The 18,372-nt window shown below is 36.7% G+C and overlaps 1 protein-coding gene across 5 annotated transcripts in view; it reads right to left on the bottom strand.

Annotated features, from left to right (window-relative positions):
• The window catches only part of ADAMTSL1 (ADAMTS like 1), an 878,957-nt gene that overhangs the window by 7,350 nt on the left and 853,235 nt on the right, over positions 1–18,372 (bottom strand). The window lies entirely within an intron of this gene.

Raw genomic sequence — 18,372 nt, 5'->3', positions numbered from 1 at the left:
TCAATATTCATTCTTCCAATCCATAAGCACAGAATATCTTTCCATTTATTTGTGTCTTCTTCAATTCTTTCATAAATGTCTTCTAGTTTTCAATAATCACCTCCTTAAATTTATTCCTAGGTGTACTTTTTCATTTTGATACAATTATAAACGGGATTGTTTTCTTCATTTCTCTTTCTGATAGTTTGGTGCTGATTTTTGTATATTGATGTTGTATCCTGCAACTTACTGAATTTGCTTATTATAAGTTTTTCGATAGAGTCCTTAGGATTTTCTATACATAATAGCAGGTCATTTGCAAACCATGACAGTTTTTCTTTTTTAATCTGGATGCCTTTTATTTCTTAACTAATTGCTCTAGCTAGGACTTCTTATACTATGTTAAGTAAAGATGGGGAGAATGGGCATCCTTCTCTCGTTTCTGATCTTAGAAGAAAGGCTTTCAGCTTTGTGCCACTGAGGATGATGTTAGCTGTGGACTTGTCATCTATGGCCTTTATTATGCTGAGGTACATTCCCCTTTATACCCACTTTGTTAGTTTTTTTATCATGAATGGGTATTGAATTTTGTCAGATGCTTCTTCTGCATCTATTGAGATATGATTTTTATCCTTATTTGTTGATGTGGTGTATCACATTGATGGATTCGTGGATGTTGAACTATCCTTGCATCGGAGGGAAACTTCATTTACTCATGGTGTATGATTCTTTTAATATATTGTTGAATTTGGCTAGTAAAAATTTTGTTGAGGGTCTTTGCATCTATGTTCAGTGGGGATATTGGCCTGTAATTTTTTTTTAAAGATTTTATTTATTTATTCGACAGAGATGGAGACAGCCAGCGAGAGAGGGAACACAGCAGGGGGAGTGGGAGAGGAAGAAGCAGGCTCCCAGCGGAGGAGCCTGATGTGGGGCTCGATCCCAGAACGCCGGGATCACGCCCTGAGCTGAAGGCAGACACTTAACGACTACGCCACCCAGGCGCCCCGCAGCCTGTAATACTCTTGTGCCTGGCTTTTTCAGTTGCTGTTTTCAAGGTTCATTTCTATTGTAGCATGTATAGAATTTCATTCCTGAAGGCTGGATAATACTCTATTGTAAGTATATACTATATTCTGTTTATCCATCCGTCAAAGGACATGTTGGTTGTTTGCCATTGTGATGCTACTGTGAACATTAGTGTACATATATTTGTTCAGATCCTTGCTTTCAGTTGTTTTGAGTGTATACCCAGAAGTGGAATTGCTGGATCATACGGTAATTCTATGTTCAGTATTTTGAGAAACTGCTATACTGTTTTCCACAATAGCTGTACCATTTTATATTATCAACAGTGCACAAGGGTTCCAATTTTTCCACATTTCTACTACTGCTTGGTATTTATTTTTAAAAATAATGAAGTGGTATCTCATTGTAGTTTTAATTTGCATCTCCCTAATTGCTAGTGATGTTGAATGTCTTTTCATGTGTGTATTGTCCATTTGTAGATTTTCTTTGGAGAAATGTTTATTCTAGGCTTTGTGTTTTTGAGTTGTAGTTCTTCTCTCTATATTTTGGATATTAATCCTTTATCAGATTTATGATTTGCAAGTATTTTCTCACATTCTGTGGGTCGTCTCCTCACTTTGGTGATGGTGTCCTTTGATGAAAAGCTTTCGATTTTGATGAAATCCAGTTTATCTAATTTTTTTTTGATTAATTGTGCTTTTAGTGTCCTATCCAAAAAATCATTGCCAATCCAGTATTACGAAGCTTCTTCCCTATGTTTCTTCTAAGAGTTTATACTTGTAACCCTTACATTTAAGTCTTTGATCCATTTTGAGTTAATTTTCATATCTAGTTAAAATAAGGATCCAGCTTCATTCTCTAGCATATGGTTTTCCAGTTTCAACCCAGCACCATTTGTTGAAAGGCTATTCTTTCCTCATTGAATGATCCTGGCACACTTCATCTGATCATATGTACAAAAGCTTATTTCTGGGCTCTCTATTCCATTCCCTTGGACTACATGCCAGAACTATACTGTTTTGATTATTGTAGCTTTGTAGTAAGTTTTTGTATCAGGAAGTGTGAAGCCTCCAACTTCGTTTTTTTCAAAATTTTTTTTGGTCATTCAGGATCTCTTGATATTCCATCTGAATTTTAGGTTGGATTTTCTTATTTCTTCAAAAAGTCCTTGGGATTTTGAATCTCTAGATCAATTTGAGCCATACTGACATCTTAATAATAAATTTTCTAAATCTAGGAACATAGGATGTCTTTTCATTTTTTTTTGTCTTCTTTATTTTCTTTTAGTAATGTTTTGTAGTTTTCAGTGTACAAGTCTTTCACCTCCTTGGTTAAGTTTATAAGTATTTTTATACGTGGAATGATATTCTTTTTTGTTTCTGGCACTTTAGAGCCAAATTTATTTTTTTAAAATTTCAATTCTAGTTAGTTGACATACAGTTCAATATTGGCTTCAGGAGTAGAGGTCAGTGGTTCATCATTTACATATAACCACCAGTGCTCATCTTAACAAGGGCCCTCCTTAATAGCCATCATCTATCCCAGCCCCCACCCCCCTCCCTCCATCAACCCTGTTTGTTCTCTATAGTTAAGAGTCTCTCTCTCCTGGATGGCTCAGTCAGTTAAGTGTCTGCCTTGGCTCAGGTCATGATCCCAGGGTCTTGGGATCCAGCCCCGTGTCAGACTCCTTGCTCAGTGGGGAGTCTGCTTCTCCCTCTCCTGCTGCCCATCCCTCCCCAGCTCATGCTCTCTCTCTCTCAAGTAAATAAAATCTTAAAAGTCTCTCTCATGATTTCCCTCTCTTTTGTTCCCCCTCCTGAATGTTCACCCACTTTGTTTTTTAATTCCATATGAGTGAAATCATATGGTATTTCTTTCTCTAACTCATTTTGCTTAGCATACTCTAGTTCCATCCACATTGTTGCAAATGACAACACTTCATTCTTTCTTTCTGATGGCTGAGTAGTATGATTTTCATTTCCTTTTCAGATTGTTCGTAATTCATGTATAGATATGCAACTGATTTCTGATTTTTTTATCTTGCAACTTTGTTGAATTCATTTATTAGCTCTAAGAGATTTATTCTGGTGTTGGTATTAAGATTTTACATGTAAGATCATGTCATCTGTAACAAAATTTTACTACTTTTCTAACTTGGGTGGCTTTTCTTTCTTTTTCTTGCCTAATTGCTCTGAACTTCCAATAAACACTACGTTGAATGGACGTGGTAAACATTGCGTTCTTCTTCCTCATCTTGGGGGAAAAGTTTTCAGTCTTCACTATTAACTATGATAGTTTTTTTAGCTGTGGGTTTTTCATATATGGTGTTTATTATTTGGAGGTAGTTTCTTTTTATTACTAGTTCAGTTTTTATCACAAAAGGATTTTGAATCTCATCAAAGGCTTTTTCTGCATCAATTGAGATCATGTGTTTTTTTTCCTTTTATTCTGCTAATATGGTATATTATCAAGGTTAATTATCATGTGTTGAACTATCCTTATTTTACAACAATAAATCCTACCTGAAAATTCGTAATCACTCTAATAATTCATATGCTAGTATTTTGTTGAGGATTCTGCAGTAATGGAGGGAATGGAGTGGGGAAGGAAGCCATAAGACATACCAAAGTGGCTAAAGTTAGTCCTTATCAGTAAGGATATCCCCACTTAAAAGGCAGATATTAGCTTAATAGCTTAGAATTTGATTTTTTTAAAAGCCTCTCTACAAGAGACATTGAAAGTAAAAGGATAGAAAAAGATATTCCATGCAAAAGTAGTAACCAAAAGAGAGCTGCGGTGGCTATTCTAATACCAGACAAAATAAATTTTAAGTCAAAACCATTGTAAGAGACAAAGAAGAAAATTAAAGGCCAAGATAGAACGACTATTAACATATATGCATAAGCACAAAACCTCCAAAATGCATGAATCAAACACTGACAACTGAAGACAGAAATAGTTCTACAATAATTGGACACTAAAATACCCCACTTTCAATAATGGATAGGACAACCAAACAAAAGATCAATAAATAAGAACTTAACAGGACTATAGTCCAGTTGCACCTAAGAGACCTATGCAGAAAACTCTACCCAACCACAGCAGAATACACATTTTTTTTCATGTTAGGCCGCAAAACAAGTCTTAATAAATTAAAAAAAATGAAATCATACACAGTATCTTTTCACTACATGAATTTCTGCATCAGTAATTAAAAAGGATATGGGTCTTTAGTTTTCTTGTACTGTCTTCCTCTGGCTGTGGTATCAGAGTAATCTGGGCCTCACAGAATGAGTTAAAGGAATGTTAGTAGTCCCTCCCTTTCAATTTTGAGGAGGACTAAGTTTAGGCATAAATATTAGGTCAAATTCACCAGTGAGGACATCTAGGCCAGGGCTTTTCTTTGTTGTGAGGTCCAAGTTACTGATTGAATCTCCCTAATAGTTATAGGTCTATGTGTATTTTTACTTGTGATTTGTCCTTGATGGGTTGTGTGTTTATAAGAAATTGTCTATTACACCTAGGTTTCCAATTTGTTGGTGTACAGTTGTTCATAGTACTGCTGTATTCACCCTTTTATTTCAGATTTTAATAATTTGAGTTTTCTGTTTTTTTCTCAGTGTAGCTAAAAGTTGGTCCATTTTGTAGATCTTTTGGAAGAACCAACTTCTGGTTTCATTGATTTTTCTGTTTATTTATGGCTATTGTCTCTATTATTTGTATTTATAATTTCCTTTCTTCTACCAGCTTTGGGTTTTGTTTGCTCTTGTTATTTTAGTTCCTTAAGGCAAGAAGTTAGGTTGTTTTTTGAAGTCTTTCTTTTTTAATGTAAGCATTTATATATATTTTTCTCTGAGCACTGTGTTCTCTGCGTCCCGGATTTTCACTTGTCTCAAGGTATTTTCCAATTTCCCAATATTTGTTCATTTTTCTTCTTAAATAGTTGAAAAAAAACATCTCTCCCAGTTTTTGTATAGAGTCTCTGTGCCTGGGCACCCCTTCAATGATTAGCTGGGTGTGCTCTGAGCTTAGGCATCAGCCTGCAATGAAAGCTTAGGATATACTCAGGTCTTTTCTGTGAGCATATGTCTTGCTTGGGCCTGCATGTAGTTTTCTCAATTTCCCTGTACATATGTCTGCTTCCTAATGTCTTAATTTCCTAGGGCATCTCACCCCAAGTTCTCAGGGCCTTCGATGGTCTATTTTATGTCTTTATCTGTAATCTCTCGTCCCAGGTGTCTGCAGGTCTGTAGTCCCCCTGAAGCTTTCACAAGCAGTGGCTGCCTCCCCCACTTGGGATCTTAGTTGAGACAGAGACCATTCCTTTAGGTGGTTCCCTGATAGGGTTTTCTGTGCTCCCTATGGATTGAGGGAGGAAAATGGATTGCTGATGCCTCTAGAGTAAGACTGTGCCATACTGAGGAGAGGGTGGGGAAGGATGAATGAAATTTCCTACTTTTTGAGGGTAGATTTTTATTTGAGTGTTTGCTTGGTTGTTGTAGGCTTTTACTCCTATAGGGTTAGTTCTGCCCATTTCTGGTTGTTTTTTGACACTTCCATAGGGGAATGGGAACTTAGAGCTACCTAGTCTGTCATTTCGCTGATGTTTCTTGACCACAACTGGAAATTACTCACTGCTGATTTGACTTAAGTGCCATTGACACACTGAAACTGCCCTTTATAGGTTGCCAGTAACTGCCTGTCACTCAAGTTCCCCTGGTACCAGATAATGTTTACCTGGTTTGTTCTTTCTGATCCATTTTGATACCCCTGGTCCTTCCTTCTTTATGGAAACTCCTTTGTTACTGTCTGTGAATATACTTTCTTTCTCTACTCATTAGGTTCTCTTTTTCCCCCTCCTGTTTCTGCAGATTAGTGTTCCCGAAGGTTCTAGCCTATGCCTTTCTTCATCTCATGCTTTCCTTCCTCTTGGGTTACACTACCCTTTTTAGTGCCAGATCTACATCCAACTGCTGAATGAAAATATCTAATTGGATATTTTACAAATACTAAACATGTGCAAAAACAATTTCTTACCCAATTCATTTGTTTTCTGACCTAGTTGTTCAGTCCGTTTATAAATGTGTCATCTTTGCTTCATCTCTCATCTGTGATATCCAAGCACTACTGAAGCCATGTGAATCATACTTTCATAGAATCTCTTCTATGAGATCTCTCCATTTCCATTGCCTTCATTTCTATCGGCACCATTTCTCCACTAGATTCTCTTTCTCCAGTCTTGTCATTTCTCTATACTGCTGAATATATAAGCTTTCTTTTAAAAGTCAAACAAGGTGGTATTCATAATAAAATCCAAACTCCCTATACAGCCTCCCTATACAGCATACGAGACAAATCATGATCTGGTACCTATTTTCCAGCCACATTTATATTTCTAACGTTCTGGGGCTACTTTCAGTTTCATTCTTTCACACATGCTTGAATGGAACACATTTCCCACCCGAGACAGGTGCCTCATAAAGGTATGTTGGGTTAAAAGAAGAAAATTGAATTATTATATGAAGCCAGATTGTTAAGTGGTCTTAGTTCTACTTAGACTAAAATCAGCGTAGTTTCCATAGACTTCAAAGAGGTAGGCACATGAATGAAAGGGCAGATATTTGCATGACACTATCCGCAAAGGATTTTCTGGTCAGAAACAATGACCATTTTCATTCTCACAAGAGTGGAATGTGGAGGTTGGGAGGGCATCCGTTGCTTGAAGCACATCCAACACTATTACCAAGAGGAAAATCTTAACAGGATTGTGAGATCAAGCAGTACCTTCTAACTTGGAATACTTCAAGTCTTGCTATGCTTTAAAGGGTGGTCCTTGGACCAGTAACATTGGCATCATCTTAAAGCTTTTAGAAATCCATCATGGATGAATATAGAGCAACACTGTGAGAAACTTCAAAAAAAGATGGAAGTGAAAGAGCTGAAGAACACGGTAACTAAAATCGATAAATATACTAGAGGGGTTCAACCACAAACTAGATGAAGCAGAAGGACCAGTCACCTCAAAAATAGGGCAGTGGAACTCATCCAATCAGAGGAGCAAAAGGAATGAAATACCTGTGAAGACAGCTTACAAGACAACAGCAAATGGAGCAATTTGCATTATAGAGGATACAGAAGGAGCAGAGAGAAAGGAAAACTTAACTAACCTGGAGAAGGAAGGAAGGAAACCCAAAGAATTCCAAAGAAGATGAATCTAAAGAGACCCGCGCCAAGACCCCTTATAATTAACATGTCAAAAGTTAAAGATAAGGGGACCATTAAAAGCAGTAAGAAAAAAAAATCCCAACACGTTACATACAAGGGAACCCTGATAAGATTATCAGATTTTTTTTTAGCAAAAACATTGAATATACTGTGACATTGTCTTCTCACCTGCAACCTGCTGAAAGAAAAAAGTTCCAACTACGAATACTCTACCTGGAAAAAAAAAAAAGAATACCTGGCAAAGTTATTATTCAGAACTGAGAGGGAAAGTTTTTCAGATAGGCAAAGCTAAAGGAATTCACCAATGATTAACCAGTCTTACAGCAAATGTTAAAAGAGGATATCATATGTCAATTATATTTCAGTTAAAAAAGAAAACAAAAACATCTTCAGTAGCAAAAGAAATCTCACAGGAAGATGTTTTAAAGACATTTACATAAAAAAATGTCAATGGATCAGCTTTACGCTAAAAAGAAAGGGCACTAATTAGTAACTAGAAAACATGAAAGTAAAAACTTACTGGTAAAGGTAAATATATAGAAAAGGTAGGAGATTAATACTTATTAAACCTAGTATGAAGTGTAAAAGACAAAAGTAGTAAAAATAACTGCAGTAAGTAGTTAAGGGATCACAAGATAAGATGTCACATCAAAAACAAAATGGGGAGAGAGTAAAAAGGTAGAGCTTTAGAATGGAATCAAACTTAAGTTGATATCAACTTAGATCATTATAGAGATGTTGTTATATGTACACCTCATGGTAACCACCAAGCAAAAGCCTATGGTGGATAGAAATCTAACCTCCTCAATAAAGTCATCAAACCACAAAGGAAGAGATAGGAACTATAAAAAAGCAGTAAGTACACACATATCAATTAAGTGTAAATCAATTAAAAATGCTCCAATTAAAAGACTTAAAAGCCAAGACCCACCTAAATGCTGCCCATAAGAGCCTCACTTCAGAAGTAAAGACACACACTGAAAGTGAAGGGAAGGAAAAGATAATCCATGTAAATGGAAACCAAAAGAAAGCAGGGGTAGCTATACTTAGAGCAGACAAAATACACTTTAGAACAAAGACTGGCATTACATAATGACAAAGAGGTCAATCCAACAAGAGGATATATCATTTGTAGATATTTATACACCCAACACAAGAGTACCTAAATCTATAAAGCAAATATTAACAGATTGAAAGGAAGAAATTGACAGTAATACAATAATAGTAGGGGATTTTACCACCCCGCTAACATTAATGGATAGACCATCCAGAAAGAAAATCAATAATGAAACATTGATTTTTTAATTTTTTTTGAAACATTGATTTTAAACATGTTAGACCAAATGGACTTAACAGATGTGTGGGTGAATTCTGAAGTACATGTGAAACATTCTCTAGGATAAATCATATACTAGGCCATGAAACCAATGTTAAGAAGACTGCAAGCATATCAAGCAACTTTTCTGACCATAGTGGTATGAAACTAGAAAATGATTATAAGAAACCTGAAAAATTCACAAATATGTAAAGATTAAACATGCTATTGAACAACCCAGAGGTCCAAGAAGATATTATAAGAGAATAAATACTTTGAAACAAATGGAAATGTAACATACCAAAACTTGAGGGATGTAGCAAAATCAGTTCTAAGAGGAAATTTCATAGCTATATATGCCAACCTCAAGAAACAAAAATCTCAAACAACCTAACTTTACACTCAACAGAAAACGAAGCCCAAAGTTAGTAGGTAGAAATAACAATGAGCAGAGTAGAAACAGAAAAGATTATGAAACTAAGAGTTGGTTCTTTGAAAAAATAAAACTGACAAACCTTTAGCTAGAGTCACCAAAGACTAGAGGACTCAAAATCAGAAATGAAATAGATGTTATTATTAACACAAAAATGTAAAGGATAAGAGACTACTATTATTATAAAACTTTAACAAACTGGATAACCTAGAAGAAATGAATTTCTAGAAACCAAGACTGATTCCTGAAAAAAGGAGAAAAAACCTGAACAGACTGATTACTAGTAAGGAGATTATCCTAATAATCAAAACGTCCCAGTAAACAAAAGTCCAAGACCAAAGAGCTTCACCAGTGAATTCTACCAGACATTCAAAGAAGAATTTGTAACAATCCTCTTCAACCTCTTCCTAAGAATGTAAGAGAAGGAATGCTTTCAAACTCATTTTATGAGAACAGCATTACCAACACCAGAAAAGGACAAAGGAAAATTTCAGGTCAACGCCTCTGATGAACATAGATGCCAAAATCCTCAACAAAATATTAGCAAACAGTACATTGAAAAGGTCATGCATCACAATCAACTGGGGTTTATTCCAGGGATGTAAGTATGGTTCAACATCTGCAAATCCGTGTGATACACCACAGTGACAAAATGGAGGATAAAAATCGTACGATTATCTCGATGCAGAAAAAGTATCTGACAAAAGTCAACATCCCATTTATGATTAAAAACTCTCAACAAAGTGGGCAGAGAGGGGAGGAACACCTGGGTGATAGAGGCTCTTCATCCTAGACTTATGCATACGAGTCTGGCTCATGTCACCTAACGAGCAAACCAATTCTTGCGGAGGCCTTGCTACTCTTTTTACTTAGAGTCGCAATGCGGCAATACTTCCTCCCAGTGGACTGGCCAGATCTGTACCATTATGAGGACCTGCTGTGTGTCTTGTTTACAAGGCATTTAGGAGGGACTTCTCTTGATTTGGAAGATGGTGGAGTAGGAGGGTCCTGAGCTCACTTCCTCCCATGGACACATAAGGACAACAACCACATTTATGCAACTAACTCTGAAAACGACCTGAAGACTGCTTCCACAGCTAGTCACAGAGAGAAGGGCACATCAAAAAGGGTAGGGGTAGTCAGGAAACAAGCTTCCAGTGTGACCAACCACAAATGGGAGGGACATCCCTCCCTCCCTCTCTCCCAATGGAGAAGTGACAGGGATCAGACCCCACACTGGGCACTCCTGGCCCTGGGGACCAGCACTGGAAACACAAGTCCCCATAAAGTCTGCCTTTGAAAATCAGCAGGGCTTAACTTCAAGAGCGCAGGAGGGTGATAGGAAACAGCATCCCTGTCTTTAAAGAGCCAGCATGCTAAATAACTTGGCCTAAGACACAGCACAGAAGCAGCAGTTTGAAAAGCACCTGAAATATATGTGAAGGAGACTTATTGACCAATCTTAGAATATGTGCTGGAGGGGCAGGGATTTGCAGGAGATTTATCTGGGAAAGAAAGTGCTGTGGGCACCATTTTTCTTGACATCATCTAACTAGATGCTTGGGGGATCCAGCTAACACCCTCTTTACTTTAGTAGCTCCACACACCCCATGCTGGCATTCTTCTGCACACCCAACATACCTGCCAAGACAGGTGTCCCTCCACAAGTAAGGAGTAAGAAGACTGGCATAATAATCTGGCAGGCAGCCTTGGCAGGGACTGGTGCAACTCCACAGTGACTCCTACACTGGGAAGGGGGTGGATAAGCCCTTCACACCAGTGTACCTATAGTTTGTGCAGCTGGAGCTCCTCGCTGGCTGCATAGAGAGAAAGCCTTGTCCTCTGGTGTGCCTGCAGCTGTGGCAGAGGCTAACTGCAGACAGCTAGGCTGAGTGCCAGCGCCACCCATCAGCATGGCCACAGTGCCTGCAGCGGGGCTTTAATCCTGCCCAGTGTGCTCACATTAGGCAAAGCAGGTCCTTTGAGCTGGCTGGCCTGAAGGCCAGTCCCACCCACCAGTGTGTCCAAAGCAATCACAGCCACAACATGAGGGTGTACACACCTCCCCTACAGGGGACACCTCTGGAGTAACTGGTTCTGATTACCTGGGGGAAGAGTGTTATACGGTACCGCATGTCTCTTTTACAAAAGGCCGCTACTCTTAAGACCAGGAGATATAGTTGACTTACCTAATACACACAAAAAAACAGAGAGTTAGATAAAATGAGACAGAGGAATATGTCCTAAATGAAAGAACAAGATAAAACCACAGACAAAAAGCTTAAAGAAACAGATAAGCAACATGTCTGATAATGAGTTCAAAGTAATGGTGGTAAAGATACCTATTAGACTTGAGAAAAGAGATGAGCTCAGTGAGAATTTCAACAAAAAGAAAATATAAGAAAAAACCCCCAAGAACTGAAATGAAAAATATGCTAAAGAGAATCAACAGATTGGAAGATGCAGAAGAATGGTTCAGAGATCTGGAAGATAGGGTAATGGAAGCAACCAAGCCGAAGAGCAAAAATTAAAGTGAGAACAGGTTAAGGATCCCAGAAGGAGGAGGGGACAGAAAACTTCCTAGACATCCAAGTGTCGGAAACAGATCCCCAAATAAGATGAACCTAAGGAGGTTCACACCAAGACAAGCAATAATTAAAAAGGCAGAGATTATGGGACTTCATCAAGATTAAAAGTTTCTGCACAGAAGGAAACAGTAAGAAAAACTAAGAGGCAGCCCATGGAATGGGAGAAGATATTTGCAAATGACACTACAGATAAAGGACTGGTATCCAAGATCTACAAAGAACTTCTCAAACTCAATACACGAGAAACAAATAAACAAATCAAAAAATGGGCAGAAGATATGAACAGACACTTTTCCAATGAAGACATACAAATGGCTAACAGACACATGAAAAAATGTTCAAAATCATTAGCCATCAAGGAAATTCAAATCAAAACCACACTGAGATACCACCTTACGCCAGTTAGAATGGCAAAAATAGACAAGGCAAGAAACAACAATTGTTGGAGAGGATGTGGAGAAAGGGGATCCCTCCTACATTGTTGGTGGGAATGCAAGTTGGTACAGCCACTCTGGAAAACAGTGTGGAGGTCCCTTAAAAAGTTAAAAATTGAGCTACCCTATGATCCAGCCATTGCACTACTGGGTGTTTACCCCAAAGATACAGACGTAGTGAAGAGAAGGGCCATATGCACCCCAATGTTCATAGCAGCAATGTCCACAATAGCTAAATTGTGGAAGGAGCCGAGATGCCCTTCAACAGATGACTGGATTAAGAAGTTGTGGTCCATATATACAATGGAATATTACTCAGCTATCAGAAAGAACGAGTTCTCAACATTTGCTACAACATGGACGGCACTGGAGGAGATAATGCTTAGTGAAATAAGTCAAGCAGAGAAAGACAACTATCATATGATTTCTCTCATCTATGGAACATAAGAACTAGAATGATCAGTAGGGGAAGAAAGGGATAAAGAAAGGGGGGGTAATCAGAAGGGGGAATGAAACATGAGAGACTATGGACTATGAGAAACAAACTGAGGGCTACAGAGGGGAGGGGGGTGGGGGAATGGGATAGACCGGTGATGGGTAGTAAGGAGGGCACATATTGCATGGTGCACTGGGTGTTATACACAACTAATGAATCATCGAGCCTTACATCGAAAACCGGGGATGTACTGTATGGTGACTAACATAATATAATAAAAAATCATTATTAAAAAAAAAAAGAGAGATTAAAGAATTTTAAAAAAAAATGAGAGAAAAGCAAACTGTTATATACAAGAGGAATCTCATAAGGCTATCAGCTAATTTTTTAGCAGAAACTTTACAGGCCTAAAGAGCATGGCCTGATATATTCAAAGTGCTGAAAGGAAAAAAATCCACAACAAAGAATACTTGGTAAGGTTATTATTGAAAATTGAAGGAGAGAAAGAGTTTTCTAGACAAAATTAAAAGAGTTCATCACCACTAAACCAGCTTACAAGAAACATTAAAGGGAATTTTTAAGTGGAAAGAAGGAGTCATACTAGAAAAACACTTTACTGGTAAAAATGAACATATATTAAGGTAGTAGATAAATACTTATAAAGCCAGTGTGGAGGTTAAAACATAAAAGTAGTAAAATCAATCATAATTATCTACAAAAATTATGCAAGGGATGAACAAAATAAAAATATGCAAAATGATATAATATACTTAGAATGTGAAGGGGGAATAAAAATTTAGTGGCTTTAGGATGTGTTTGAACTTCAGTGACCATCAAATTAATATAGAATGCTATCCACTTAGGATGTTATATATGAATTCAATGGTAACTACAAATTAAAAACCTATAACATATACACGAAGAATAAAGAGAAAGGAATCCAAGCATGTAACACTGAAGAATGTCATCAAATTATAAGGAAAGAGAGAAGAAGATGAACAGAAGAGAACTATAAAAACAAAATGGCAATACGTACATACCTATCAGTTATTAAATGTACGGGGACTAAATAATCGAAACATATGTGATGAATGGATTAAAAAAAAGACCCATCTATATGCTGCCTATGAGAGACTCACTTCAGACCAAAAAACATGCACTGAAAGTGAAGGAATAGAAAAAGATACATCAGACAAAATAGACTTTAAAACAAAAAGTGTAGCAAGAGACAAAGAAGGGCATTATATAATGATAAAAGGATCAATCTAACAAGAAGATGTGACAATTGTAAATATCTATTCACCCAACATAGAAGCATCTAAATATATAAAGCAAAAATTAACAGACATAAAGAGAGACATTGACAGTAATACAATAATAGTAGGGGACTTTAATACTCCACTTACATCAATGGATATTGAAATCCATCCAGACTGAAAATCAACAAGGAAACAATGGCTTTGAATGACACATCAGACCAGATGGACTCAACAGATATACAGAACATTTCAGTCAAAAATAGAATACACATTCTTCACATGATAGGCCACAAAACAAGTCTCAATTAATTTAAGATTAAAATCATATCAAGCATCTTTTCCAACCACAATGGCGTGAAACTAGAAATTACAATAAAAAATTGGAAAGAACATGAAGACACGAAGGGTAAGCGACATGCTACTAAACATCCAATAGGTCAATGAATAAAGAGAAAAATCAAACAATACACAGAAGTGAATGAAAACGGAAATGCAACAGTCCAAAATCTTTGGGACACAGACAATGCAGTTCTAAGAGGAAAGTTTATAGCAATACCGGCCTATCATAAGAAACAAGAAAAATCTCAACCTTATACTTCCAGAAATTGGGCTTGGTTCTTTTTCTAAAGTTAGTAGAAATAAGGATATCATAAAGATTAGAGTGGAAATAAGTGGAAATTAGAGAAGATCAACAAAACCAAGAGCTGGTTCTTTGAAAAGATAAATGAAATTGATAAAACTCTGCTCAGACTCATCAAGAAATAAAAGGATTCAAAATTAGAAACAAAAATGGGGAGACAACTGACACCACAGAAATAGAAAGAATTATAAAGAGAATAACAATGGAAAATTAGATGCCAACAAACCTAGAAGAAATGGGTAAATTCCCCAAAATATAGTCTTCCAAAACTAAATTAAGAAGAAAGAGAAAATTTGAACAGACCAATTACTAGTAATGAAATTGAATTTGGTAATCAAAATCCACCCCCCCCCATTTCCAGGACCAGAAGTCTTCATAGGTGAATTCTACCAAACTTTTAAAGAAGAGTTAATACCTATTCTTCTCAAATTATTAAAAAAAAAAAAAAGAGAAAGGAAAGCTTTCACATTTATTCTATGAGGTCAGCATTACTCTGATACCAAAACCAGACAAAAGACACTACAAAAAAGGAAAACTACGGACCAATATTCCTGGGGAATATAGATGCAAAAAGTCCTCAGAATATTAGCAAACCAAATTTAAAACTATAGTAAAAAAGGATCATTCATCACAATCAAGAGGGATTTATTCCAGAAATACAAGGGTAGTTCAATATTTGCAAATCACCAATGTGATACATCACAAAACCTTATGATAATCTCAATAGACACAGGAAAAAATTTAACAAAACACAATATCTATACATGATAAAAACTGTCAACAAAGTGGGTTTAGAGGCAACATACGGAATGTACTTCAACATAATAAAGGCTATGTATGAAAAACCCACAGTTAACATCCTTCTCAATAGTAAAAAACTGAAAGCTTTCCCTCTAAGATAAGGAAAAAGACAAAGATGTCCACTCTCACCACTTTTATTCACCTAGTACTGGAAGTCTCAGCTGCAGCAATCGGAGAAGAAAAAGAAATGAAAGGAATCAAAATTGGTGAAGAAGAAATAAAACTCTCTCTTCACTGATGCCGTATAATACTATACATAGAAAACCCTAAAGACTCCACCAAAAAACTATTAGAATAAACAAATCCATAGAGTGGCAGGATATGAAATTAATGCACAGAAATTGGTTGCGTTTCTATACACTGATAACAAAGTAGCAGAGAGAAAAATTAAGAAAACAATACCACTTACAATTCCACCAAAAAAACCAAAAACCAAAAAACAACCCCCAAACACCTAGGAATAAATTTAACCAAGGAAGTGAAAGACCTGTGCTCTAAAAACTAGGACATTGATGAAAGAAACGGAAGATAACATGAACAACTGGAAAGGTGTACCATGCTCACAGATTGAAAGAATATTGTTAAAATATCCATAGTACCCAAAGCAATCTACCTATTAAATATAATCCCTATCAAACTATCAATAGCATTTTTCACAGAACTAGAATATTCCTAAAATTTGTATGGAACCAAAAAAGACCTCGAACATCCAAAGCAATCTTGAGAGAGAAGAACAAAGCTGGAGGTATCACAATCCCTGATTCCAAGATATGTTACAAAGCTATATTAATCAAAACAGTATGGCACTGGCGCAAAGACACAAAGATCAATGGAACAGATAGAAAGGCTAGGAATACTTATATGGTCATTTTCAACAAAGGATACAACAATATATAATGGGGGAAAAGATGGTCTTTTCAATAAACGGTGGTGGAAAAAGCAGACAGCTACATGCAAAAGAATGAAACTGGGCTGCTTTCTTATACCATACACAAAAATTTAAATGGATTAAAGACCTAAATTTGAGACTTGAAGCTATAAAACTCCTTAAAGAAAACACAGGCAGAAATCTCTTGGGCATCAACCTTAGAAACATATTTCTGAACATGTATCCCTAGTCAAGGGAAAGGAAAGCAAAAATAAACAAATGAGATTACATGAAAATAAAAAGCTTTTGCACAGTTGAGGAAACCACCAACAAAACAAAAAGGCAACCTAGTGAATGGGAGAAGATATTTGCAAATAGTATCTCCAATAAGGGGTTAATACCCAAAATAACTTCTACAACTCAATATGTACACACAAAACCTATGAAAAAATGGGCAGAGAACTTGAATAGACATTTTGCCAAAGAAGACATCCAGATGGCCAACAGACATGAAAAGATGCTCAACATCATTAATCAGGGAAACACAGATCAAAACCACAAGGAGGTATCACCTCCTACCATCAGAATGGCTAGTCTGAAAGTGCCAGCAAAGATGTGGAGAGAAGGAAGCCCTTGTGCACTGCTGGTGAGAGTGTAAATTGGCATAACTACTGTAGAAGACAATACAGGAGGTATCAAAAAATTAAAAATAGAAATGCCATATGATCCAGTAATCCCACTACTGCGTATTTACCCCAAAATAATGAAAACACCAATTCAAAAAGATGTAAGTACCTCTATTTATTGCAGCATTATTTATGGTAGCTAAGATATGGAATCAACCCAAGCGTCAGCGAAGTTGTAGGATATACAATCAATACAAAAAGTCTATTGTATTTCTAGACTAGTAACAAACTCTCGGAGAAATTAAAACCATTCCATTTACGATTATATCAGAAAGAAAAAAAATATCTAGGAATAAATGTACCCAAGGAGGTAAAAGCCCTGTAAACTGAAAACTATGACATCAGTGAACGAAATTGAAGAAGACGCAAGTAGATGTTCTGTGTTCATGGACTGGATGAATCAATATTGTTAAAATGTTCATACTACTCAAAGCAATCTACACATTAAATGCAATCCCTACCAAAATTCCAATGGCATTTTTCACAGAAATAGAGAAATCAATCTTAAAATTTGTATGTAACCACAGAAGACCCCAAAGAGCCAAAGCAATCTGGAGAGAGAACACAGAAGCTGGAGGCATCATGCACCCTGCCTACAAACTATTCAAAGTTATAGTAATCAAAACAGTATGATTTGGCATAAAACCAGACACATAAGTCAATGGAACAGAAAAGAGGGCCCAGAATTAGACCTGCGCGTATGTGGTTAATTAATTTCTGACAAAGGAGCCATGAATATACAAGGGGGAAAGGATAGTCTCTTCAATAAATGGTGCTGGGAAAACTGGTAGCCACATACAAAACAACGAAATTGAACTACTCTTCCATCATACAGAAATTTTCACTCCAAATGGATTAAAGACTTGAACGTGATTCTTGAAATCAAAGAAATCAAAGAAAACATGGGCAGTAAGCTCTTTGACATCATCCTTGGCAATTATATTTTGAATCTGGCATGAAAAGCAAAGGCAACATAAAGAAAAGTAAACATGTGAGACGACATCAGCAAAGGAAACCATCAACAAAGTGAAAAGGCAACCTACGAATGGGAGAACTGTTTGCAAATCAACCCCATGTAAGGGATTAATATCCAAAATACGTAAAGAACTTTTATGAATCAATAGAAAACCAAACAATGCAATTTTAAAAAGGCAGATGATCTGAACAGATATTTTCCTGATGAAGACATACAGATGGTCAACAGGTGCATGAAAATGTGCTCAAGATCACCAAGCATCGGTGAAATACAAATCAGAACCACCATGAGATATCATCTCATACCTGTTAGAATCGCTAGTACCAAAAAGACAGGAAATAACAAGTGTTGGGGAGGATGTGGAGAAAAGGGAACCATTCTGTACTGTTGGGGAGAATGAAAATTGGTGCAGTCACTATAAAAACGGTATGTAGGTTCCTCAAAAATTAAAAATAGAACTATCATATCAACCAGCAATTCTATTCCTGGGTTTTTATCCAAAATAAAAAAAAAACCCACACTAACTTGAAAGGACATATGACCCCCCCATGTTCATTGCAGCATTATTTGCAATAGTCCAGATATAGAACAACCTAAGTATCCATCAGTGGATGAATGGATAAAAGAAATGTGGTGTACACACACACACACACACACACACACACACACTCACGTGCACAGAGGAATATTATTTAGCCATGAA

Source organism: Ursus arctos, unplaced genomic scaffold (assembly GCF_023065955.2).
Source record: "Ursus arctos isolate Adak ecotype North America unplaced genomic scaffold, UrsArc2.0 scaffold_18, whole genome shotgun sequence".
NCBI classification, from domain to species: Eukaryota; Metazoa; Chordata; class Mammalia; order Carnivora; family Ursidae; genus Ursus; species Ursus arctos.
This window is presented reverse-complemented; position numbering and strand designations above follow the sequence as displayed.